The 26123-nt window shown below is 46.7% G+C and overlaps 1 long non-coding RNA gene and 1 pseudogene across 3 annotated transcripts in view; one reads left to right on the forward strand and one right to left on the reverse strand.

The window, feature by feature from the left end:
* Window positions 1-21590, reverse strand: part of LOC146823292 (uncharacterized) — a 426450-nt gene extending 404860 nt beyond the window's left edge. For both annotated transcript variants that reach the window (XR_014962162.1, XR_014962163.1), the window contains exon 1: window positions 21464-21590. This is a non-coding gene — a long non-coding RNA (uncharacterized LOC146823292). The remainder of the gene's footprint in view (window positions 1-21463) is intronic.
* The window catches only part of LOC146823294 (selenoprotein T2-like), a 124025-nt pseudogene continuing 99874 nt past the window's right edge, over window positions 1973-26123 (forward strand). Inside the window, exon 1 of the transcript XR_014962161.1 lies at window positions 1973-2204. The product of XR_014962161.1 is annotated as a selenoprotein T2-like (transcript). The remainder of the gene's footprint in view (window positions 2205-26123) is intronic.

Below are 26123 nucleotides of genomic sequence, written 5' to 3' on the forward strand. Positions count from 1 at the left end.
ATCTTTGAGAGGGAAGTTTGAGGCATTCTTCAAGTTCTTTTTTTGTGCTCAAGACAACATTTTCATTACTACTGTTGTAAAATGTGGCACACGGCTCTACTGTGTATTAATATTTAATAAACTTGGACAAAAACAGTGACAAACAAGTCTAAGCGGATATAGGCGAGCAGGTCCTTGTATGCAGCGGACTGAGGAAAAAGGAGTCAGTGGCGTAAGGAAACTTGAGAGGGCCCCCTGCAAGGTATGTGGAGGGCTCCCCTCGGGGCTCATTCAGTAGCTCCCGGGCCAGAGAATTGTGCTGAGGGGGCCCCCTGGAGCTTGCCCCCCCCGCACCGCGGGGGATGCAGGGGCCTGTGTTACGCCCCTGGGAGGAGTCGATCTCTAATTCTGTAATTAGGAAATAAAACGATGTGCTCCTCAACCTCTCCATGCTAACTGGATTCCTGCTTACACTTCCGGTGTGAGGGCACGATCAGATTGCATTAAGCGGAATTCTCAGCTCACCAGACCCATGAAGTGTGACCTTCGGCACAAGCAACACATCTCACCGGGACATCTCCTAAATACAGTGAAGTTGGGGCCCAACGGAGGTCGCGACTCTGTACTTGCCAGACGTTATACAAAAGTTGTAATTGATAGATTGCCATTGATGTTGTCTGTTGTATTTTTAATCTGCTTTCCAGCCCTGGCTGGGAAGAGAGAATGCGCGAGAGCTAGAAGGGCGTGCTTTCTTTCTCGATAACTAAAGAAAAGAAGATACGAGGCCAGTGTAAAATGTGAATAATCAATTGAAGCTTTTTGTGTGTGAATATTAAAAAAAATCTGATTCAAAGTAAGGTGGAGAGTTTGGATTGAAGGACGAGTGTAATGTGTACTTTGAAATTTAATATATATTTTATGTGCGCGTCTGGTACGTCGTTAAACTGTCCCCTTTGGATTTCAAAAGTGCTGTCCCTGTGTCTATCAAGAGCCATAGCAGTGTGTTATACTTATGTTCATTTGTTTCAGTGTTTGAATACAGGTGGTCTAATGGCATTAATATGATGTACATCCCTCTGATTGTTTATAGAGGATAGAGCCTGCTTATCTATACTCAAGCTGTGTACATGTCAATAATAACATCTGTAAGCGCGCACTGAGGCTGACAAGGAGGGAGTGGGAGGGGGGAGTGGGGGCGGGCACAATAACAAGCAGGAAGGGGGTGGCAAATGGTGTGCACTTTGATGTCCTCAGTGGCCGCGCGGCTCACTGAGGACATCAAAGCAAGTGATCAGGCAGTGCTTTTCAGGCTGCCAAATGGTGCGCGCGCCCGGCGCACATGCACTGTATTTGGAGGCCTGAAAAGCCACTGTTTGCACTTCCAAAACTCGCTTACTATAAGTCTCGCCAGAGCAGCGCTAAAGCGCTGTCTCAGACGAGACCTAAAAAGTGGGATATTTTGCTCTTTCTGGCCACACCTGTGACTCCGCTCATTCACCCAACCCTCGGTTTATTAATTCCCTTTCCCATCCTTTGATTCTCCAACAGTTAGTTCCCCTTCTTCCACTGCTGTCTCTTCTAATAGATTTGAAGTTCACAAAAGCGGGCTCAAACGCAAAATATTTTTCTACGTCTATTTATTTTCCTTTTATTCTTTTTATTTTACGTTGTGTACGTAAACTTTTCTGCTTGCCCAGCAACTGCCTAACCGTAACTTATTTATGAATCAATGCTAACAAGAAAAAGACGAAAGCATAGCTAATCCGAGGAAATTCGATAATAAATTTCAAAGCATTCAGCGAATTTCAAAAGGGGATGGAATTATTTTCCCTCTGAAGCAACTCCTGGTGTGAGTGGGAGGCGTGCCTTTCGACAGCTCAGGCATGTCCAAAACAGTAAGAGGAAAATCTCACCGGCTATACCTTTAAGGCAGTTATCCTTTCACAGTTCCCCAGGGGTACTGAACGGATTTTACTAAAGTGTTTTGTACTGTCAGAGCGGAGGTGACGTTTACGTGTCAGATGATGCCGGTGGCCAGGCAGTATGGCTGAGTTTGGTCACTCAGGGCTGGTTGCTGCGCTGCTTCTGTTCAGCGCTCTGACCCTACGCGACATGTATATGGGCAAAGAAGATGTGATCACACCAGAGAGGGAGGAAGCGCGCGAGCTACGGAGGCAGCCTGTCGTGCCGCTCTACACCGGTCCCGTGCTGCGCTTTAAATACTGGTGAGATCTGATGGCAGGGCCGGCTTAAGGGTGGTGCGACCGGTGCCACCGCACCGGCTGCTGGCTTCCGGGGGCGCCGTGTTTGAGAGTTTATTATGGTTTTGAAGTACCTGCTGCAGCGTTTCTTTCCCCCAGCAATTACCAGGCCTCACATAAATGTCAAGATAACTCGTGTGATTAATTATCTTCCTGGAGAGAAATCAGCATTTTGTATAGTTGAGGTTTTGACTTCGGTGAAGTTAGTGCAGAGTGTTAATATGCCTGCTGCAAAGCACGTGTACCAAGTAGATTACAGAGTTCGTATGATATAAACAGATCAGCAGGTTAGTGCTTTCAAAAGAGACATCTTTTTTGTTACTTGCAATTTATAACTTAAAGTCCTAATATAGAATAGTGAGTTATTACCTTTCATCCTGGAACTGCATACACACTGCAAAGTATACATTATTAGAACATTGATTAATGTTGCAAAAAGGGTCAATTTGGATAGAAATAGATTCTTATTATTAAAGAAAAATCCCAACTATGCTGTTTCTTTTTCGACTCCGAGTTTGTGCTTCTCCACACCAGGCACTCTTAACCCCTTCGCTGCGGCGCGAATTCCGCCGAAGCGCCGGGGGGGTTTGGGGGCTTGACGGCGCCGCTGTGCTCATGACGGAACCACGCTGCCATGAGTCACGGGTGAGCTGTGCTCATGACGGCGTGGTTCCGTCATGACTCCACCCACTGCGCTAATCGCCCGCACAGGCAGGGAATTAGCGCCGCGTGAGAGGAGCGGCCGCCAACGGCCGCAGCATGACTGAACCACTCCGTCATGAGCACACGGCGCCCGTGGCTCATGACGGAGTGGTTCCGTCATGAGCGGGGAACGGGTTAAACTATACTGCCTACCAGTATGGATGACATGTGACTCCCACACTTTTAGTCCTTTGGCTAATGTAACATTTCCTATACACTGATTTGCACACGTATGATTGATTGTCTCTGTGTAATGTGTGTGTGATGCAAAGTGCTCGGACACCCTAGACTGGTATGAGTGGCGCTATATAACTAATTCAATGCATCTGAGAGTGTGTGGTTATGGAGACTTGGTCACTATTAAAGGGTGCTAGTGAGAGAATCAATGGCACAGGGCTCCTCCAGCACTAAAGCCGACCCTGGCTGATGGCGGCTGGGTATGGGTGGGTAGCCGATAAGAATGCATGCTTGCAGGCTGCCATCATTTAAAACTGTCCATGCTACATGAAATCAGAAAGTGGAGACAGACTGTTCACGATATTCAGCACCTGTCACACACAGTCCTCATTTAAGACGGTCTATGCTACGCGAAACTAGACTATATTCAGCATCTGTCACCCACAGTCCACATTGCCGTTTTTTGCAGGCACTAGTTCGCACATGCTAGCTACTGCTCCCTATTTTAGAGGAAGTGAAGACTCCATACCTTGTCTTGGCTGGTTGTCGTTTTAATTTTTTAAAATAGTTTTAAGCATATAATTACAGTGCTCCAGCTGAAAAGGGCAAATTTACATATCCTCACTACGTCACAGACCCGTCATCGCACTAACTCATTCATACACGTATTCATTGGTGGGGCCCATAACACCAACACTCACACGTCTCACTTCGAATCCGCGCACATGAGGAAAGGAGCGCTGGACATGCGGGGGTACCATATTACCTATAGGAGGAAAGTTCTTTACATTATATACACTATATACATTAGTACCCATAGAATCCTAACTTTAACATCAAGGCACTCCACCACTTGGTCGATGGACCAATTAGTTGGGACTGGTTGATGGTGATTTAGAACCAGCTAAAACACATTTAAAGCTTCGGAACGTTGGATTAATCAATACCTTATTAAAAGAATCACAAACTCATTTTTTGTTCATCAATGTTTTAGTTTATCTAATTAATTCACTTTTGTTGGCATAGTCAGCATTTAATCAAATCAGAATATTTGGCACAAATTTGCATAACAATTATATTTACCAAAATTTTGATACCGGTGACCGTTTCCTGAAACCTGTCAGCCCTGCATAAATCAAATCTCTTCTGGTGAAATCGTCTAATCAAATTCAGGCTAAACCCCAAATAAGTCCGGGAAAAGTTATTTCGCTTGGCACAACACAGTCCTAAAGATATCCAAAGGACCAGGCAATCGTGCTAGCAAAACGACCCTCCTCACCAGCAGTCACCAATGGAAATTCAGAACGCACTTCTGGAATGCACTACTACCCACTCTCTTCTAAAGATCCCCTTTTATAGTAAATTCTAGGATAATATGCAACATTTTCTAGGAGTAAGAAAGTCCTGATTTCTAAGCCCCTAAATTTGAAATACAGAACTCTGTTCCCAGGTTCGAAGGAACCCACATGTAGGTTTTCTACCATCAGTGTTTGCCATTTCGGAAATGATCAGTGTCTTTTCACTTAGCCTCTTTTATTCACAACTAACTTTTGTCTAAACCCAAGGCTCTAAGCGCCTACTTGGTTCTTTCTGTTATATGTCTTATCTGGTATTTCAGTCTCTTCCTCTTGTCACATCAGTGAGCAAGTAAAACCCCGAAGACTGCACTACTGAATCTATTTTGTGAGCTAAAGCATTGACCTGTGTGAAACACAACATGAGGCTGAATATGCGTGTGTCATCAGCATATGTATAGAGCAGAGGGTTTCAAACGTTTTTCCTGCGAAACAAATATAGTGCTGAAGTTAAATCTTTTGCGCTCTGACTGACCTTTTGTTTTTTTTCTTTTCAGTAACCTTCGTATTTTCTTTTTTTTCGCGCTCAGCATTCCTTATTTGAAGTTCGTCTCGCCAATATTCTTTTCGGTTAATAACTTGTTGCTTGTTTCCTCTTTTTTCAATAGATGTGAATTTTGCGCTGCCACTTAATTTTTCTCCCTGGGTTCTTGTGTTGGTGCTCGTCGCCAAAAATTGTTGGGAATAAAAGCCGGAACCATGTAGAAGTGAAGATCTTCTTTATTGAATTAACACCAACACATGCTCCGCATTGGCGTGTAGCTAAAGCGATAGTCGCTCCGCAGGTCACCAGCTGCCAACTGTCAGAATTCCAGAACTGACAGCTGGTGACAGGGAGCAAGATACAGTCCAGTGTCCGAGTACGGACATAAGTAAACAGATCACAACACTTCTTCCTCCGTGAGGAGATGAGGGAAAAGAAGGAGATGGAGAGAGAGAGAGATGGATACCAGAAAGAAATGACACTAGCAAAAGTATTGAACAGTAATAATATGCAAGTGTACTATTCACAGACCTAATCTGAGAGTTTCAATGGAGATATTAACCTTCTACCAACTCTACTCGTGTTTATGGAAACATGGGTATCTTGCATGGGTATGGAGCTTGATATTGAAGATGAAGCGAATACTTCATTATCAGTGGGGTAAGACTCGTAGTCCGCTTCTCCATCATTCAAACCACTACGTGCACCTCCCATGGTGGGGGTGCGCGAATCGGTGTCGACTTGATTATCCTGTGTGAGACTGTCAGGAATTGAGCTGGCAATATCCACGGGGGTTTGTTTGTACAGGGATAGTGCTGAGAAATGCCACACCTTACCGTCACTAAAGTTGCAAAACACCTTGCATAGAGATAAGGGCTGTGAGAATTTGTTCATCCCCTTGCTATTCTGCCCACTCCTCTTAAATCTGACCATGTCCCCAATGTTTAGCTTAACTGGTTTGCACCCATGTTTCTTGTCATACTGGTCCTTGCAAACAGACTGAGCATGCTCCAACTTACTTCTGACTTGGTCAGCCGACCAATTTACTCTTTTTGCTGCCATCAACCAACCTACAATGTCCTTCGACAAGGGAGTTCTACCTCTCATGAGGTCAAAGGGGCTGTGGCCAGTACTGTTGCAAGGTGTGATACGCTAGGCCCAGGGAGTTTTAAGGATTTCCTTTCTCCACACCAGCTTGCTGTTGGCCGCTGGATAATACCCTTGATGACCCTGTTGAAGCGCTCAACAGCGCCGTTACCAGCAGGATGGTAGAATCAGGTGGTTTTATGAATTATTTTGTTTCTGTTAAGGTAGCTTTTGAACACATCAGATGTGAATTGGGGGCCATTATCGCTAATTATGAGCTTGGGTAAACCTTTGCGGGTGAATACATCATCAAGGAAACTGCCAACTGAGGGTGTCTGGCTTGTTGACAAACTTTATCTCTGGCCACTTAGTGAAATGGTCAATGAGGACTATAGTGTACATTTGCTCACCTTGTTCAAGAATGTTTCCCATATTGTCCACTCCAATTTTCTCCCAAGGCATAGTGGGGCAAGATATGAGATGTAGTGGGGGCCTGAAAGTGACTTGGCTTTTGTCTGAATTGAGGCATAAGGTGCAGTCCCTGACCGCTCTGTCCAACCGCTATGCTAATCCCGGGCCATCAGTACCAGTTTTTCATGGCAAATCTCGAGTATCTTCTTTTTAGGATTGCAGGGAGGGACAACTCTGCCACCTCTCAACAACAATCCATTCTCATGTGACAATTCATGTTTGACTTCCCAAAAAGGGCGTAAAGCATTTTACTTTTACTGGTCCAACCATTGGACAGCATATTTATCACCTCGCATGCAATGGAGTCTTTGGCTTGTTCTAAAAGCCATTCATCCAACGAAATCCCATGTAACTCTTCATGTATATTTGCAATGCATAACTCTTCTACATCATCACGGTCTTCATAGTCTGAAACACACACAGAGGCATTCGGTTCAGGGAGCCTGCCACTACATTTGTTACGCCGGGTACATACTGCACTACGTAATTGAAATCGAATAGGCGTACAGATAGCCGTACCAACCTAGGGGAAGCTACATACAGGTCTGTAGTAGTGAACACCTTTGTAAGTGGTTTGTGGTCACTGCGTAGTGGGACTTTGTTCCCCTAGACAAAGTGTCGGAAATTTTCAAGGCCCCAAACGCAGGCTAGTGCCTCCCACTCTATGACCGAGTATTTTTCTTCCGTCGGAGTGAAGGAGCGGGAAGCAATGGTACATTCTGTCCCTTTAGCGTCCCTTTGGGTAAGAATGGCACCCAGGCCCTTGCAACTAGCATCAGTCATGATAATGTTTTCTAGAAGTGGGTCGAAACCTTGCAATGGTAAGGCAGAACACATTTCTTTTTTCAGGGTACTGAATGAGTCTTGACCAATATCATTCCACACAAACTTGTTTTTTAGCTTGAGTAATTGTCTTTTTTTAAAATTATTATTTTTTTTTTCCTTTTTTTTTTTTTTTTTGTGTTCTCATTTTGCCCTTGGAAGGTCACGTAGGAGCACTAGGAGAGAAAAATGAACTACACTGTCGCAGATAAACTGGTAGTGCCATCACCGACTGGAATGGCACTCAGTATTATTCAAACTCTCCAAAGAATGCACCACGAGATATTTAGCCATGTTGCTGCTATTAAATACCCATTGCAAATCGGGGAAGCCATGATTTTGGGTATATATAGAAAGGAGAGCAGACCAAGCAGCGTTAATCATAGGACAGTGAGAAAAGAGAAAAAAAAAACACACCTAGGACCAGTTCAGAAGGTGCCAGAAATCCAGTTTTTCGGGGTTACCAGATCTTGCTAGGTCGATTTTAGACGTTCGCAGTACTGATGTACGTCAATCTAACAAGGTGGGAGGCAGTGGTTCTTTCCATTTCCTGCAAATCTCTCTTCTTGCTAGTAGGATACAATAAAACAAGAGTTTTTTAACAGGACCTTGGACTTCCAGTGATGTTCCAAAAATTACGAGCAATGCGTTGATTGAGATTTGATACCCCACAGATATTGTCAACAAAGTACTGATAGCGTCCCAAAAAGGTAACAAGAACATATGTGGGTCCGAGGCTGCTAGCAACCCGCACTTAGGGCATGCCACAGTGGATTCAGTGGAAAATTTCGATAACCGCTGTGGGGAATAGTAAGCCCTATGTAGCGTAAAGAAATGGTTCCTACGCAACCACGCCGGCTTCACTGTATCGCACAAGATCTTAAAGGAGGAGTACCAGATATTCTCAAGATCTTTTCCAGAAAAAGAGGAGCTCCACAATGTCTCGGGTAAGACAAACTCCCCGTCTACCTCTTCTAGTAACAACTTATACCAGAACGAAATCTGCTTAGGTACAGGAGGTTTGTCCATCATCGGGGTCAATATACTGCTATCGCCACCGATTTGGAATCTGCCCCTAACAGAGCTCTGAGTGTGGGCCCAACTTGCCATCTGTAGGTATTTGAATCTAGAGAGACCCAACCCCACTCTAGCTAATATGTGGTCCCAAGGTAGCAAGAAACCATCTAAAAAGAGATCTCCCCAAACCTCCAGGCCAGCCTCTCTCACGCCGGGCAACCCGGAGAGTCCCACAGTGGCGACCTACTTGCAAAATAACCCACCTTTATTGCACCTCTTAGTTTGACCCATGTTTTTGTGAAACCCAACAAAATCTTCAACTTAACCTTTTTAAAAAACTTAGGATCCCCAAATTTAAGCAAAAAACCCTGCTGGCCTACTCCCCCTCCTCTCAATAATGCCGCAAACATGCTACCTATTCCCACATTTGTCGGCATCTTAAGCAGCATCCTGGCATGGGAAAGTTGAAAAGCCCAAGCGTATAGTTGTAAATCAGGTGCTGCTAGACCCCCCTTTTCTCTACGGCGCCTGATCTTTTTCCATGCTATCTGAGGTATGTGATCGTTCCAAATAAAAGAACTAATGTGGCCTTGCAACTTTGTTAAAATAGAGGGTTCGAAATACAACGGAATAGTGTTAAACAAAAAAGAGATTTTGGGTAAAATGAACATTTTAACCAAATTAGCTCTACCCAAAATGGAAAGAGAGAGCGAAGACCAAGACCTCATAAGCTTTCTGCAGTCTCTCGTCACAATGTCTAGGTTCAGCGGTACGATTTTATCTATGTCCCTAACGATGGTGAGTCCGAGATAATGCATAGAACGACTTGGCCGGGCCCCTGCCACTGGCTCAGCCTCATTCCACTGCATCATCTCTGTTTTGGATGCATTCATCTGGTATCCAGACATCTCACCATAGTCATGGGCCTGTGCGATAACCGTGGGTAGTGCTGTACTCAGATCTGAAGAGAAAATGAGAATGTCATCCGCGTACAGGGCTACCTTCCTCTCCCATCCCCCATAAATAAAAGGCTTGATGTTAACATCGTCCCTCAGCCGTTGGGCAAAGGGCTCAATGTATAAGTCAAATAGGAGAGGGGAGAGTGGGCAGCCCTGCCTGGTGCCCCGAGTGATATTAAAAGGGTCTGACAATTCACCATTGACCAACAGGGAAGCTGTGGGATTCCGATACAGCAAACTAACCGCTCCACGGAAACCCTCACCAATGTTGAACTTCCCCAAGACCCCCGACAGGAATGTCCAATTCACCCTGTCGAAGGCCTTGGTGGCATCCAACGTGATAACAGCTAAGGGCAAGGAATCCGCAGTCGCCATGTCGATGGCACCCATCAGATCATAAGTCAGCTCAAAGAGCTGGCGTCCCTTCACAAAGCCTCGTTGGTCCTGATGTAAAATACAGGGTGCCACCTCCCCCAATCTTCTAGCTAGGACAGATGTAAAAAGCTTGTAATCCGAATTTAAAATGGAAATCGGTCTGTATGACCCACAGCTATCAGCTGGTTTACCAGGCTTCAATATCAAGGTAATGGAAGCATCGTTCCAAGAGTCAGGAGGATACACCCCCTCCAAGAAAATCTGATTGAACAACTGGGTTAAGGAGGGGACTATTGTTGGTAATAGGGCCAGATTACCTCTTCTTTTGTAATAGGTCTATCTAAGGTAGCTTTCTGGTCCGGCGAAAGAGAGGGGAGGGATACTCCATTCAGCCAATCGTCAACTTGTCCCGCATCAATGCTCTTATCCTCATGATTTATGTTTTTAAAGAAGTCGCGAAAGGCACTTCTAATATCCCTATCTGCCGATTGGACCGCTCCTTCAACCAGAATTTTATCTATGTTACTTCTAACACAATCCGTTTTTGCTTTCCAAGCCAAAAGCTTTCCTGCACTTTCTCCATATTCAAAATGGGCCATCTTACTGGCCTCCCATCTCTGGAGAACTCGTAAGTTCAAGATAGAACCCAGTTCCCCCTTTAATATGAATCTGCGAGTTTATCAACTAGCCTTGCTTTTAGTGATTTTTTGAAAATAATCACAACCCCTCTGGTATTGGAATTTTGTGTGGTAGATAGGCAAAAATCGACCCATCTATTTTTTTTAACTAGAGAAAGAATCTCTTTTTCTGTAAGATGGGTCTCTTGTAATATGAGTACCTGAGCGTCAAAATCGCGAAGGTACTGCATAATCTTCCACTTTCTTGGACTAGAACGCAGGCCGTTGATGTTCCATGAAAGAACTTTTAACTTATCCATAGAGGCAGTTTCCACTCCCCATCCAAGTATTCACCCCATAGCCAAAAAAAAACCCTACTGGCAATACCAGCCTTTACCTGCGGACCTATGATTTTAAATACCCGAGAAAAATAACAACGACCAAAAAATAAGGACTTTTTAAAATTTTTAACTTGCACCCCCCCCCCCCCCCTCGTGCCCCCCACAAACCTCCCCCCCACCCCATGGGAAACCCTAGCTCTATCTATCTGGATAGTACCAGTAGATAGCACTCTTGCTGAGCTCCTGTCCTAGCCATTACCTTTTACACATGCATAAGTGAGAGAGAGAGAGAAGAAGAAAAAGAGAGGAAATGGGGCAGGGCATTGGTGTTATAGATTTTACAGTGTTTCTACAGTATTTCTAGATGGTATTTTTTTTTTTTACAACTTTCCTGTAACAATAAGTAAACCCTTCAGATTACTCTACTAATTACTCTATTCTGAAAACGGCATCCCTTTCCCTTCCCCCATTCCTTTGACTATACTCGTGGCATTATCTAAACCCTTTTTTTTTTTTTTTCTTTTTCCTTCTCTCCCTTCCCCTCCTTCCCTTTCTTCCTCCTCTCCTCCCTTCCCCCCCCCCTTTTTTTTTTTTTTTTTTTTCCCTTTCTCTCCTTCTTTTCTTGACAAAAACAATACTCTACTCTTTAACTTAAAGCCCCCTTGTCTTTATTATTATCTCTGCTCTTCCCCAAAGAGATTAGAAGTTCATCCGCTGCCTGCACTGATCGAATGTTGTGCATTGTATTATTGTGCATGACCTTCAAAGCGGCTGGGAATACTAACTGGGCCACCGCCCCTAAACTCCTAAATGCCTCTAATCTCCTCCCAAATTCCCACTGTTTATCCAGCGTGGCCCTTGAGAGGTCTGATCTAATCTGGAAATTGAAACCCTTCCCACTCAATGACTTCTGCTTTAGGGCCAAACTCAGGATGGAGTCTTTCAGAGTGTAGGTGTGGAAGTTCACTAGTATTTTCCTCGGTTTTGCTCTTTGGGGATTCCTCCTGAAGGGGTCTCTATGGATACGTTGGATGTCCAGAGACAGATCCTCAACCGACTGATCCAATCTCAGGGATTCTTTTAACAATTGGGTGATATATTGCTTAATATCCGACCCCTCGCTACCTTCCGGGATATTGAGAATACGGAGGTTACTGCGACGCACATTATTCTCCAAGGACTCCATCCTCTCAGCCAGCATCAGATCCTCTTTTTTAAGCTTAACAATATCCATTTTAGCGTCGTCCAAATGCAAAGACATAACTGTCACTTTATCCTCCAATTTTTCCGTTCTTGTGGCGAGGCTGTCTACTTTGCTATCTAAGGACTCACAGAAATTCCGAATGCCGGATTGGATAATTGTAGAGGCCTCAAAGCCTTTTTTGATGTCTGCTGATAAAGATGAAAACATCGACTGGAGATATGAGGCTAGAAGTGGATCAACCCCGCTACCCGAGTATGTATCGGAGGCCGTGGCCCCCGTCTGTCCTCCTGTAGTAAATCAATACTATGTGATAACCCTGATAACTGTGACCCAGGATTAGGCAATGACTCTGTAGCCAGGTGCGTTGAGGGCGACGAGAGTTAATGGCTCCGTGGAATACGGAAGATCTGTTTGGTTTTGTAAAAGGGTAGCCGGCGGGATAACAATCGGTGGTTCCATAGAGTGTAACACATCACTTGTGTTTTGCATCGAGGTGTTGGACGAGAGGGCAATCTGTGGTCCCCGAGGACTAGGACTCTGGGCGGGAGGGACTGGAGGGCTACCCATATTAACCTCAGTCTCAGCCTCATCTTCACCCCCGGCCCTTAATCCGCGATGGACCACCTTTGTCTCACAAAACTCATTTGTGGCATCAAACATGCCCCCCTCTATATTTATATCCGCCCCTTCAACCAGGATCTGCAAGGTGTTTGTTGTAGCAGGAACAGGCCCTGGAAGAGGAGTGATCAGGTCTATGCCTGTGGCTAGAACGGAAGACTCATGGTAATCCTGTGATGCCATCATAGAAGAAGTACCTTCAAGTAGTTGCTGGTCAGAAAGGCGCAGGATTTGCGGAACAGCCTTAAAATAGGACCGCAAAGACGGAGTTATCCTAGCCCTGTGTTCTTAGCTGTGTTCTTAGCATCCTTGGTGTTTTTGGCGGTCTTAGGACCCTTTGCTGTTTTACAAGTAAAAGCACGTTTCGCCTTAACCTCACCCGATAGATATGAGGAGACTTTTTTCTTTAAGGAGGTCCCCTGTGATATCTGACTTAAATTCAATGACCACTCTGGGCTCAGTTGTGCCTCAGACCCCTCAGCCCCCTCAGCCAGATCGATGGTCCCTCCAGCAGTTTTGGCCTTTCTGCTTAGAGCACTTTTCCCCCTTCCTCTGACACCATGCTTCAAGTTTACAGTAGGGATATTCACTTTAGCGATGCCTTGTAGAGGAAGCGGCAGACCGGGGACAGGGCTAATGTCAGGGGCCTCCCGTCTCGCGGGCGCGGATTCCACAGATACTGTGCTTTGCACCTCCGGACCCCCCAACCCGCTACAAGCCCCCTGCGATGTTTCTACTGCCTCCATGGTAATCTCTGCACCAGACCTTACACACCCCTGAGGCTCACGTGTGACCTTCACCTTCTCCTCCTCCGCACCCCCCACACCTCCTACCAGATACCAAGGAGATGTCGCTGCGGAATCCTTCCAAGCTTCGTCGAGGACCCAGGAGAAGGCTACGGATCTTCCTTCCGCGACGGAGCTCCAGCGCAGCCAGACTCCAAAGCTGCAAGCCGGGAACGGCCTGCCACGGAGCTCGGTAATTAAACAGCAGACCTGGCCGCCTCCCCGCTATGGTCGGCTTGAGATCGGAGGGAGGAGTAAGCACAGCGGCAGAAACTCCGATGAAATCAGTACACGGGCTGACAACTCTGGTGATGGCTCCCGGGCCATAAAGGCACTCCTCGTCTCCACACATCAGACGCCGAGGTGCTATCAAACAGGTTTAGTTCCACAAACCCGCAGAACGCACACTCTCCCACTAGCCTCACTGTGAGCCAACGCTCACATGCACAGACAGGAACTCAGACCAGAGCGCCGCTACAGCTCACCTAGCTGCCGCCATGTTTCCCCCCTTTCAGGAGAGATCTTGATTATCCTTTATGGTAAGACAAAGGGAAAAAGCCCTTGAGTAATTGTCTTAGCTCATAAGTTTTACATGGGAAATTCTTAATAAATTTCGCATAAAATCCGACCAAACCAAGAAATGAACGTAGTTCATCCTTGATGGTCGGCACAGGTGAATCTAGAATGGCATTGTTGGAAATGGGATTTTTGGTCGGCTGGGGTTTATGCCAAAGTCGGGCAGAAACCTCCACTCTAGTCAGGATAAGGGAGTTACACTCCTAAAATAACCCCTGCTCACCCTCTTGGCAGCTTGGCACGAGCAGTCAGGCTTATCTTAGAGGCAGTGTGTAAAGCATTTGCACATAACCAACAGTAATACAGTGTAAACACTACAAAAGGACACCACACCGGCTTAGTTTTTATATACTTAAGACAAGACCGAATACGATCAAAATTCACAATACAATACTTAATCTTCGTTTATCAAAATATGCTTGAAAAAAATAGTTCCTTGATGTCTCTAGCTCCGTCCGGGGCTATCACGGAATCATGAGCAAACATTTCCAAACAGTTCTGGCTGACTGCGGTGTCGCGGGCCAGCTACGGTGTCGTTAACACCAGCAAACAGTACCTTTTAGAAATGCAGGGCGTCGGCAACCTCTCATTGAGCTTCTGAAAGCACGGCATCCGCAGGCGTTGGTGCCGGAGTCGTCGTGGCCCTCGAAGTCGCACGCTTTGCAGATCGATCTCCTCTCTGTTGGAGTCAGGAGCGCTGGCGTCGGGTGCTGCGGTGCGGTGCCCTCAGGTCGCGGTGCGAGCAGTGGCTCGGTGGCAGCGTCAGATGGCGTAGTCGGTGAGACCAGGGTCGCGGTACGAAGTGAATGCGGTGCTCGTGGAGGTGCTAGCAGGTCACGGTGCAAGCAGCGTCGTCGTCGTTGCCGAATCGCTGTCTTCAGCTGATGAACTGGAGTCGATGGCGCCAGCGTCGGTAGGCCAAGGCTGTAGTGCGGAATGAGGGCGGCGCATCGTGTAACTTTATGAGCGGTCCCCCTGCACCACGGTGCAAGCAGCGGCGTAGATTTCGACGTGGAGCGTCGTCGTCGGGGATACCAAGGCGTGGTGAAGCGAGGCGGTGCAGAGTGTAGTGCCCACAGGTCGTGGTCCGAGCAGCGGCTCGGTGGCGACGTCACCAGGTGTCATCGGTGAGACCAGGGTCGCGTTGTGGCGGTGCCCTCTGCGGTGCCTTCAGGACACAGTCTGCAGCGGCGTCGTAGACGTCATCAGGTTGCTTTTCTTCTGTTGCAGCATAAAACACAGTCCCCAGTGCTGAGGGCAGAAGAGCTTGAAGTCTTTGCTGTTCCTGAGACTTCTTGAACAGGGGGCAAGCTCTACCTTAAGCCTTTTGGAGAAACTCACAAAGTAGATTGCAGAAAGTTCAGTCCAGTCCTTTCACTGCCCATGACAGAAGCAGCCACTGCAGGCCAACACAGCAAAGCACACAGCAATGTGGTAGTCCCTCATCACAGCTTCTCCAGCTCTTCTTCTTGGCAGTCTTCTTGGTCCAAAAGAGTTCTAAAGTTCAGAGGTCTGGGCCCCAATATTTATATCCCAAAATCCTTTGATCTCTTAGGCAGAGTGTGTCTGTGCTCAGCCAGAACCAGTTCTGCCTGCTCTGGTGTGACTTCCTGACAGGAGGTGGAGACGCATGGTCAGAGGCCCTTTGAGGTGCAAGGAAATCTCTTTTCCCCCTTCCTCCATTGCAGCCCAGGTCTAGTCAGCCCTTTCCTGACCCACCTAGACTATCTGGAGCCACTCCTGCTCCCCAGCCTTCTGTCATCCAAAACCCAGACAGGCAATCCACATTCCATCAGAGGCACACAGGATGCCTGAGCAAGAAAATACGTTCTTTCTGAAAGTGGTATTTTAAAACACAGAATGTAAAAATCACCTTCACTAAAAGATGCACCTTTAGATTCTGAGTTCAGGCATACTAAAATGTATTTTCCTACCTAATTCCCCGGGCCAGTTATGTTTATAAGATGTTATAAACACACTCCCCATTCTGTCCTATGGGCAACAGGTAGCCTTGCAATAGCGAAAACCAAAATTGGCCGTAATTCACTATCTGGATATGCCACACACACCAGGGCATGTCCTACCTTTCACATACACTGCACCCTGCCCACAGGGGTACCTTGGGCCTACATTAGGGGTGGCTGACATGTAAGGGAAGGTGAGGGACTGGCAAGTGTGTGAACTGGCCAAGTCGACATGGCAGTTACAAACTGCGCTCAGACTCAGCAATACGTGGGTGGCACAATCAATGCTGCACGCCCACTAGTAGCATTTGATTTACAGGCCCCACCAACTCATTGCACTTTAAATGGGACTAACAAGTTAATCAAATATCCAATCATGGAAACACCAATGCATAACGCAATCTACCACAGGAGCACTTGCACTTTGCCACTGATCACCAGTGAGAAAGTGCGCAGAGACACTACGCCAGCAAAAACAGAGTCAAAACCGGGAGGTCAGAAAGCAAGAACTCAGGGGAAAAACGCCAAGTCTAACAGGCAGCTAACAGTTCTTTCTTTGGACTGATTCCATCTCCTGTAATCTCATGTCCAAGGTAGTTCACTTTACTGCAAGCAAATTTGCATTTGTTGTGCTCAGCCGTCAAACCTTTGGCATCAAGGATCCCCAGAACCTGGTTGACTTTCATGTCATGCTCCTCCCTTTTTCCTTCCATAACGAGGATGTCATCCTGGAACATTAAAATGTCAGTGACTCCTATGAATATGTGGTGCATCAATCTCTGAAACATCGCGGCTGCAGATGCCAACCCACATGGTACTCTGGTGAACTGATATCACCCAAAAGGGGTTTTGAATGCGGTTAGCTTCTTGCTATCGTGAAGAACCTGGTGGTAAGCGGATTTCAGGTCTAAGGTAGAAAACCATTTTACTCCTTTTGTGCTTGCCAAAAGCTCGTTAATTTTAGGGAGGGGTAATTGCTCAATTACAATGTTGTCATTAAGGTCGCGCAAGTCTACGCAAAGTCTCAGGATTCCATTGGGTCGTTTGGCAACAACCAACGGGGCCACCCACTCTGAGGCTTCAACATGCTCAATGATACCATCTTGAAGAAGTTTATCCAGTTGGGTCTTCACCTCTTCTTTTATTGCAAATGGTAAATTCCTTACTTTATGCACAACTGGGATGGAATTGAACTTAACCCGTATTCTGGGCACCGATCCCACCACTGAAACTCTGGGGAACTTTTTTAATAGGGTTTTGCTGTATTTCTCCTAGTTTTGGATGAGCAAGACTGGGTCGGACTTACTGGGATCAAGTATAATTCCCAGGCTGCCTTGATCCACCCATCCTAAAACTGAGGGACCCACAGAGGATACGTATAGTTTACCTGAGGACTCTCTCCCCTTGAAGGCAAAAATAAGTTTTCAAAAACCGCACACCTTTATGGGATCCCCAGTGAATGTTTTGATGGTGATGTCAGCTCTTTCCAACTCTTTCCCTAGCTGTGGTACACATTTTTCCTCCCAGACTTTGCTGTTGACAATGGTGTAGGGGGAACCGGAGTCTGCTACTATGCTTATTTCAACCCCCCCAATGGTTATGTCGCATACTGGCTTCTTGGTGGTGTGGGCATCCTTGACTTATAAAACACACTTGTCTTCTATGTTGAGCACAAACATGTTAACCTCATCATCGTCGGACGTGTTGAGGTTGGTATCCTCGTCTCCTTCGACCAGTTTATCTGAGCCTGCTGAGTTTCTATGGCATACTTTTTGAAAATGCCCATTGATGCCACAATAGGAGCATTTAACAGCTCGAGCAGGACACTTCTTGGTGTCAGCCATATGAGATGAGCTACCACACCTGTAGCAACGTCTCTTGTTGCTGCTTTGTGTTCTGATGGCGGCAGGTTTGTAACGTATGTTGTACCTGCTCTGTTTTGACGTGGATGTGGAATCCACCACCCTACTCACTGTAAGTTTTTTTTTTTTTTTTTTTTTTTTTTTTTTTTTTTCCCCCCCAAAACCTTTATTGTTCCATCGAAGAGTACACTGCTATTCAGCCAACAACCCGGAGGCAGGCAGCTAGTTTGCGAGGCGGAACTCCGCCCAAGCATTTGAGGTCGTACATTCGAACAGCAATACAACATTTTGCAATGGACCAAACAAAACAAAACAAAACTAACAGAGAGCCCGAGTCGAAAGGAAGCAAACAATGAATAATCGAAATGTCATAATCACCTTCACGCTGCGCCCACAGCCCACCCAGACAACGCAATCGACTGACAACCCCCCACAGAAAGCGAGCCCCAAACCCCAGATCACTTATGTCAGGCGGATCACCACGTACAGCGCACCACAGTCAAACTCCAACCTCGCCACGTCACCAAAGCCACAATCAGACCGCCTAGTCATCTTCCAACGCTGTCGTTCTAGCCAACTAATCCACCAGTGGCTGCCATATATCTACAGGCCGCGAGCGCTGTGGCAGCTGGTCCCAGTATGAGGTCAGCTGCTCCCTACAGTACACCGCCGATCTTATCCAGGCCGCCACTTACGGCGGCATCGCCTTCTTCCAGTGTAGCACTACTTGGCGCTTAGCAAGTAATAGTAAAAGGGCCACAAGCCTACGTGAGGCCTTAGGCACATTTCTAACGAATCCCAAGAGGGCCACAAGTGGGTCCGGCTCCAGTTCCACCCCCACAATCTGCCCCACGGTATTGAAGACTGCAATCCAGAAGTCGCGTATGGGACCACACACCCATACAAGGTGATAGAACGCGGCCTCCTTCTCACCGCATCTCCAACAGTTCGCATCAGACCACAGTCCCATCCTACACAGTTGCATGGGCGTACGGTCAGTCCGGTGCAGATAGTTGAAGTGTACCAACCGCAGCCTATAATTAGGGGATAGGTTTTCAAGTTGGGAGCAACAGTACTCCCACTGTTTCTCGGTAATAGATATACCCGCTTCATGTTCCCACGAGGATCTAGAGTCAGTGTGCACAACCGGAGCTGTGTTTTGAGTAGCTCTATAAATACGTGTGATCAGTTTGCGCGCGGAGGAATTCGAGAGTACGTCCTCCAGGGCCGCAAGCGTCGGCGGAGCATCTGGAAACATAGGGTACCTGCCCTTGCATGCAGACCGCAGTTGATAGTAGAGAAGAAGCTCCGAGGCCGTCGGTTCCGGCGCTGCCGCCATATCCCGCAATGCAAGGAAGGTATCGTCCGGGTACAAGTCTCCCGCCACCTTCAGGCCGCAGGCCTGCGCCCGCCGCACCACCGCCGCGTCCGTCAATGGCCCCAATAGTGGATTATCCGCAAGGGGCATGCTCGGCGCATATAAATCATCAACGCCCGCACGTTTGGCAATGCTTGACCAGGCCCAGCGGACCATTTCAACAGTATCAATGTCATCCCGGGAGCATCTGTATCTCTGATACACCGCTGCACGAAGGGGGCAGGGGGCCGCTATGTCCATCTCGATAGCCACGTGCGGCTGGTAAGGGATCGGGTGCTGCCAGAAGTGCAGGTATTGGGCCTGAGCACTGTACGCATATAGCTCCATGTCCGGGGCCGCGAGGCCTCCCTGACGGAAGGGAAGTGTGAGGAGGTTCCAGGCCACTCTGGGCTGCTTACCCGCCCAGACCAGTTCAAGCAAGGCGGAGCGAAGCCGACGGAAGAACGACTTAGTGAGTGGCAGGGGGATGTTAACGAATAAGTAAAGAAACTTAGGAACGACCACCAGGCCACGCGATGTGAAGCCGATACTGCGATGAGTGTGATGTTGGCGCAAACGAGCCGCAAGCGGCTCCGTCGCAATGGCGAACAGCAAGGGCGACAAGGGGCAGCCCTGCCGAGTCCCTCTGGTTATGGGGATCGGGGCAGACGTCTGACCATTAACCCGCACCCTAGCCGTCGGGTGATTATAGAGTATTCCAATACGCCTGGCAAAGGAGGGGCTGAAACCCATGCGAGTGAATAACGCCCGTAGGAATTTCCACTCTAATGAGTCGAACGCCTTAGTGGCGTCAAGCAATGCGGCCGCGGCTTGTACCTTGGGATCCAAATAATGCAGGAGCCCAAACAGCACTCTTAGATTGTGGGAAGTGGACCTCCCCATTACAAAGCCCGACTGATCGGACAACGCTATCTGTGGCAGCATAAATTTCAGACGGTCAGCGAGTAATTTCGCGTAAATTTTGGCGTCAAGATTAATTAGCGAGAGTGGGCGATATGCGTCCGGGGTAACAGGATTTTTGCCAGGTTTAAGCAGCGTAAGAAGGGCCTCTCGCATCGAGGTAGGGAGGATGCCCAACTCCATCACTTCCTCAAAAACACTGTGCAATCGCGGGACCAGTAGGTCTGCATATTCCTTGTAGAAGGCCGCCGTCAGCCCGTCGGGGCCTGGTGCCTTGCTGAGTGGCATAGCGGCTATCACCGCTCTAATGTCCTCCTGCGTGAAGGGTAGGTCCATATATTGTCGGGCATTATTACTGAACCACGCAAGTGCTATCGTGTCCAGGTAGTCACTAATAATAGTGTCATCAGGTGTCACCTTAGAGGTATACAAGACCTTATAGTAATCTGTCATCACTGTCAGTATAGCCGGAGGATCTCGAATCACTTCACCCCCTGACCCTTGTAGCTCAAGAATATGCTCCGACCCACGTGGCGGGCGCAGCATGTTTGCTAGTGTTCGTCCAGCTCGATCACCCTCTCCGTAACGTCTGGCCTGAGAATCTTTGGACAAGAACTACTCACTGTAAGTTCAGCTCTCCTGGCAATGTCTATAATGGTCTGTAGTGGGAATTCACCCTTGACCTACAGACTGCCTTGGATGTTAGTGTTAGACCCTTGCATGACAATCTGGTCCCTGATTAATTTGTCGTGTAAATCCCCAAAACGACAATTAAGGGCTACATTTTTCAATGCTCATACATAATAATCTATAGATTCCTCCTTGCCTTGCTTTCTGTGGAAAAACTTGTATCTGTCCACACCAACGCAGACAGTAGGCTTATAGTAAGCATTCAGGTCATCAATGGCATTTTCAAATATATCTGCAGCCCCCTCCCCTCTAAATTTCTTATGTATGCTCTAATAAACTTTTATACCTCCAGCACCCAAATAATGCAACAACATTTTGTATTTCTTTTCTGCTGTAAAGTCTTCATTGTCATCAAACGTGGATATATAGTTCTTGAAATACTCCCTCAAAGCCTCCCATTTGAGTACAGGCTCACCTCCAGCAGGTAGGAATGTCTGGGAAGGAGGAAGGCTCCACAAGTACCCAGACGCCATTTCAGATGTAGAGGAGGACAACCCAAACACATGGAAGGACTGTGCAGTAATGGGTTAATGTGGGCAGGGGGTAGAGTGAAATTGACAAGGTGCCTTGCTCAAAAAGCCACTATTCAAACGGAAAGATAATCAAACACTGTGCCGGGAGAAATGTTGATAGCAGAGGAACTGCTTATCGTACCACTTATGCTGTGCCCATCGGCATGGAGGAGCACACAAAAATTAACAATGTGAAACTGTTAGTTGTAACAAGTCTGTACTTAAGATATAGATGACAACAAAGTCTAACAACACGCGAGGCAGAATTGGGGGTGTATGAAGCAGGACAGTTGTGCACATAAAAGCATGCGAGCACTGGTATAAGTACCTCTTTCCGTTTATTCTTGAATTCCCCTTTATGCATGTATTTCCGATATGGATTATCGTGCCGTCTGAAGAGAATCGCTTAGAATGTACTCTGTGAAAAATATGGCGTCAACCAAACCGCATAACGCGTCGCAAAGAAGAAATGAAACGCCGACTTGTAGAAACGTAAGATGGCGGCCTCTGACAGAATTGTGCGTGCCTCGTTACCCAGCAGTGAGGAAAATGCTTCAGCTGGCTGGTGACGTGTGCGCATGAGCGAGCAGTTGGGCGAAGACGTTACTTGGCATTTAAACTGTCAGCAGCAAGTTGCAACAGTGAAACTGCACCGAATCAAACCATCGGTGGAAAAATCACTTCAGGAAGTGTGAAGGTTTTAGAAATGCAGGAGACACACAAAGACATTTACACGTTACACTACGTGAAAAGCGGTGGTCAGTTCCCTGGGTGTCGAGTGTTGCCTCACAGGTTCAAATTTACATCGTAGGTGCACAATCGCTGTGCACTTTGAGCAAGTCTCTTTTGTGCCACTATGAAGAAAGGAGTGGCTGTCATAAATGATTGCAGAGTACTCCAGCATTTACCTGTGAAACGAATATAGTGCTGAAGTTAAATCTGTTGTGCGCTGACTGACCTTGTTTTTTTCTTTTCAGTAACCTTAGTATTTTTTTTTTTCGCGCTCAGCATTCCTTATTTGAAGTTCGTCTCGCCAATATTCTTTTCTGTTAATAACTTGTTGCTTGTTTCCTCTTTTTTCAATAGATGTGAATTTTGCGCTGCCACTTAATTTTTCTCCCTGGGTTCCTGAGTTGGTGCTCGTCGCCAAAAATTGTTGGGAATAAAAGCCAGAACCATGTAGATGTTAAAATCTTCTTTATTTAATTAACACCAACACAGGCTCCGCATTGGCGCGGAGCTAAAGCGATACAGCTGCTCCGCAGGTCACCAACTGTCAACATTCCAGAACTGACAGCTGGTGACAGGGAGCAGGATACAGTACAGTGTCAGAGTACGGACATAAGTGAACAGATCACAACAACCCCTCACCCAAACCTTTACGCTAAGGTTAGGGGAGCAGGAGAGGCAAGGCTGAGCGCAAGGGGTGGGCTTAAAAATCATTTTCTTAGTACTTTTTCTATAGCTCATAATCCACCCTAATTGTGAGACTTCTAAAAGAGAAACTTTATCAAATAAAAACCAATATTGTCCCAAAAAACGTTTTCCCATTATTGGAGTGTTGAAAGCCCAATAGACTCCTGGGTCCCAATGCAACAGCACCTGCTGCGTTAATTATAGCTGTTATGTGTTGCCTCCTCTTTGCAGCAAGGTGCTCTAACACTAGCAAAGAATATGAAGGATTTCTTTGATACCTTCATAAGTTGGGCCTGAGTGTACTAACGCGTCTCTCAGCCTTCCTAATGGGAAGCGTGACTGATCGATGTAGTTGTACTGACTGATATCACCCAAGAGGCAGGAGCAGAGAGACTGCTGTGCAGCCTGGCCTATTGACCGGAGTAAAGGATCCATTCTGACTCTGCCATGGGTGACACTAAAGCAACTGTAAACTCCTAGATGCCACAAGAAGAGAGCAAGACTATTTGCCACCAGTAGGAGCTCGAGGGAACTTGCCAGTAATCTCCAGACTGGCCAGTCTACAACTCTGTGCCTGAGCAGACTTGTTGCGTCTGCCAATTGCATCTCTGATAGTGCAACCTGCCTTAGTAGCACAAATTAACGCTAAAACGCTGTACAAACAACCCAGGCTGCTGAACATTGGGAGGAGAAGAGTGCTACCAGATAGGAGTCACAGCAAGCCTTAGTGGCGGGGATGTTAAAGACTAACCTATGAGTCATTAAGATCATGGAAGCAGCTCATGCGCAAAATGGTGAGGGCGAACCCCAGATTACCTGATGCGGCGTAAGCATGGTAACCATTTTATTTGTTCACTTACTCGCATACTGGGCCTTTCCGATTTAGATGTATTTAATCAATTCCATTACCACAGAGGCAATGATCCTCTGATTATTCTTTCTCTGCTGATAGGAGGGGTGGAAATTAGGGTGACCAAACTTCACGTTAGAATGAGGACCATTAATTGATAGACAACTCACAAATTTGAGATCAGATTTATGTACACCACTCTTAAGACCAGAAATAAAGAATAGCAACCGGAAGACCCAACCTTCTAAAGAAGTTTAATGTGAATAAGGATTATGCAAACCAGTTGCTTTGCGATTACTACAAAAAACAGGAGAAGTAACACCTGATGTTCTGACAGAGCTCTCTGATTCTCCCTACAACGCATTTAAATCATTAGTCATAGTCAAATTGCAAGAACAAAAAAAGACTCCATAATAGACTCGGACCGATATTAAATTTGGTTATTGTATTGAAGATTGGAAATACATAACCACAAGCAATTTCTTAAGGTTCAGTCAAAAATATATCCACTTTCATAACTATGCCAATCATTTAAGCAGGCATTCAAATCAGTAACAGCCACAGAATGACAGTCCTTTCACCATTTAGGCAGAAGTATTGTTCCATTGTCTATCAGCTAAGATCCTAAAAAGATGGGGACAGGTTCAGTCTGGAGTCCATTAAGGGCGAGTCTATTAGCATAAACCAGAAATGGGGAAAATGGAAATTGGTTCAGCAAAGAAGGCTTAGTCCATCGGCCACTGACTGTAGCGTAGACCAGCCAGTCCAAAGTTAGAGAAAGTGAAAAAAACTTGATCAGCATAGCATCCAGGTCTCGCATGTGAAAAGAAAGTATGGCGGGCCCCTTCCTTGGGGTTTCTTCTTTTACAAGATTTTAAAAGTTCATCTAACTGAGGTGGCATCACACCACCATCGAAGCATTGTCCTATGTCCCAATGACCAGCGCCAACTACATCAAGGACATTTTCAACACCTACCGACTTCCTTGACCGATACACCACCACAGTAACTGACACAAACGACACACTGACCAACTGGAACATCTTCTCCACCCAGAACACCAACTACACTATGAAATCCATCCACTCGGTAGCTCTCACGCACCACATTGTTAACCTTTAGAAACCAAAGGATCGTCTAGGAATTCACCACCCTACTCACTACTCAACACCTCTTTCACCACCGCAACATTTCCCGATGCCTGAAAACGTGCTAAAGTCAGACCACTACTCTAAAAAACCTCCGCCGACCACAGCAATCTCAAAAACAACTTGCCAATCTCCCTGCTCCCATTCGCAGTGAAGGTACTGGCAAAAGTAAATCCGAAATCAACGCATGATATACCTCGAGCAGCACCAGCTACTTAGCTCCTCCCAATTCAGCTTTCGCAGCAATCACAGCACCGAAACTGCCCTGATTGCAGCCACCGACAACATCCGAACCCTCCTCGACCGAGGAGAAACAGCAACTTTGATCCTCCTCCACCTCTCGGCAGCCTTCGACACCGTATCCAACCACACTCTGATCGAAAGATTCCACATCCAAGGGGACGTGTTCAGATGGCTCACCTCCTTCCTCACCGGAAGAACCCAGAGGATCCACTTCTGAACCCAAGGAAACACCTGAGGTGTCCCCCAGGGCTCATCCCTGAGCCCCACTCTCTTCAACGCATATATGACCTAGCTGGCCAACATCATCAGATCTCATGGTATCAACATAATTTCCTATACAGGCGACACCCATGTCATCCTCTCACTCGCCCACGACCCCCACCAGAACCAGCTTCCACAGATGCTTCACAAATGTCGCAGACTGGATTAAGAATAACTGCCTACAGCTGAACACAGACCAGAGGGAAGTACTGATCTTTGGCAACATCAGCAACACATGGAATGACTCCTTGTGGCCATCAAACCTAGTACCTGCACCCACTTCCTCCAACCATGGCAGAAACCTCAGAATCATTGAAAACCAGCTCATCATGAAATCGCAGATCAACGCCATCTCTTCTGTCTGCATCCTTACTCTGTGCTTGCTACGCAGGATCTTTAAGTGGCTACCTCTACATATGCGATGCACTATGACAATACTATCTGCATTGTAATCACTGCACACCTTCTACAGAGACTTACAACCATATAGAATGCCATACCCAGACTCCTCCTCAGCCTTCTCCGTTGAAACCACATCACACCCCACCTCAGAAAATTCCACGGGCTCCCCTTAAGAAGAGATGCCAGTTCAAGCTGCTGACCCACGCACACAAGGCTCTACACCACCAAAGACCCGCCTACATTAATCACTGCCTGAACTTCCAACCATCGAGAAGACTACACTCTGCCTCCCTTTCACTTGCCCATACTCCTGCATCTACCTATGCAGAAGTGGAGGACGCTGATTCTCTCACATCTCTGCAGAGGCAGCCTCTCCACGCACCTCCGTACCATCACCTCACTTCCAGAATTCTGAATGGCCTTCAAGACCTGATTTTTTTCGAAAAGCCTCACGGGCCTGCAAGCGCCGTGATACCCTATTGGGTGTTTTGCCTCACATTAAAAATCAAGATTGATTTATTGTCATATAGTGCCACCTAAGACACTCGAAACATCGAGACCGTTTCACTTGCTAGTCATGAGAAACAAAATGAGAGTCCTGATGAGCCTAATACCAAATAAAAATATACTAAGTAGTCTGTTGAATGCTATAGCTGAAATTCTATTCC

This window comes from Triturus cristatus, chromosome 5_2, assembly GCF_964204655.1.
Source record: "Triturus cristatus chromosome 5_2, aTriCri1.1, whole genome shotgun sequence".
Lineage (NCBI taxonomy): Eukaryota > Metazoa > Chordata > Amphibia > Caudata > Salamandridae > Triturus > Triturus cristatus.